Raw genomic sequence first — 1,083 nt, 5'->3', positions numbered from 1 at the left:
CCAGGAATGCCTTTTGTTAGAATTCACCAAAGATGCACTTACAAATAAGGGAATGGGTATCCATATGTGAATACAGCAATATTTATTGCTGTAGTTTATAGTAAGGAAAGAGAGGAAACAAAGTCTTCTAATGGGTCTGTTATGTTTTGTATCTAGTTGTCCCCCCAGAGCCTCATGTAAATCATGGGGCAGGGCCAGAGGACCAGGGCAGGGCTTGAGGGGCGGGGCCAGAGAGGCACAAACTGTTACACTGACAGCATGTGCCTCCATACCCCCTCGCAGGCCTGGTGGCCTCTCTTGGAGAGAAGTGGAGGGTCATCCTGGACATGGCAGCGCCCCAGCCTCTCCTCCAGTGTCTTGAAACCTCCAGTAACTGTGAGCTAAATAAACCTTTCCTTCCCTCATCTTGAGTATAAGGTGTTTGTCCCAGTGAGAGAAGAGTAACTAATAAATTTGGCACCAGGAGTGGGGTCATTGCTGTGGCTATACCTGACCATGTGGGTTACAAGCTTTTGAGAATGGCTTATGGGAAGGACAGGAAACATTTGGAGATGTTGCCTACAAGAGAAGCGCTGGAACAGCTTCGGCTGTTCTGTAGGGGAGATTCTGGTCAGAGCACAAACCAGAAGACTGATAGAAATTCTGCCTGTAAAGACCAGGCTGGGGAGCTTTCTGCTGGGGAGCTTTCTGCTGGGAAGAGGGACTGCACTGGTTGTTGGACTCCAGATCATTTGTGTTTTGACTTGGCAGAAAGTTTGTCTGAATTTTGTCCATACCCAGAGAGTTTGCCTGAGACTGAGATTAAACGTGGAGGACTGATTAACCTTTCAAAGGAAATCTCAAGACAGTCAAATACAGGGGCAGTGGTGTGGTTATTGTTGGGGGCTGTTTGTCAAATATATGTTGAGAAGAAAGAGCAAAGATCCCAGCAGAATGATTTAAAATGTTGTGAGTTTGGCCAGAAAGAAAGTGCCAGGAAGGCCGTGGACTGCCAAGATAGAGCTGAGCTCTCCACTGCCTGGGAGGAAGAGGAGAGTAGAAAAGATGTCCTGAGGGCATCCCAGGAGGTGGCAGGTTCTCGCC

This window comes from Octodon degus, unplaced genomic scaffold, assembly GCF_000260255.1.
Source record: "Octodon degus isolate 3935 unplaced genomic scaffold, OctDeg1.0 scaffold00228, whole genome shotgun sequence".
NCBI lineage: Eukaryota > Metazoa > Chordata > Mammalia > Rodentia > Octodontidae > Octodon > Octodon degus.
This window is presented reverse-complemented; position numbering follows the sequence as displayed.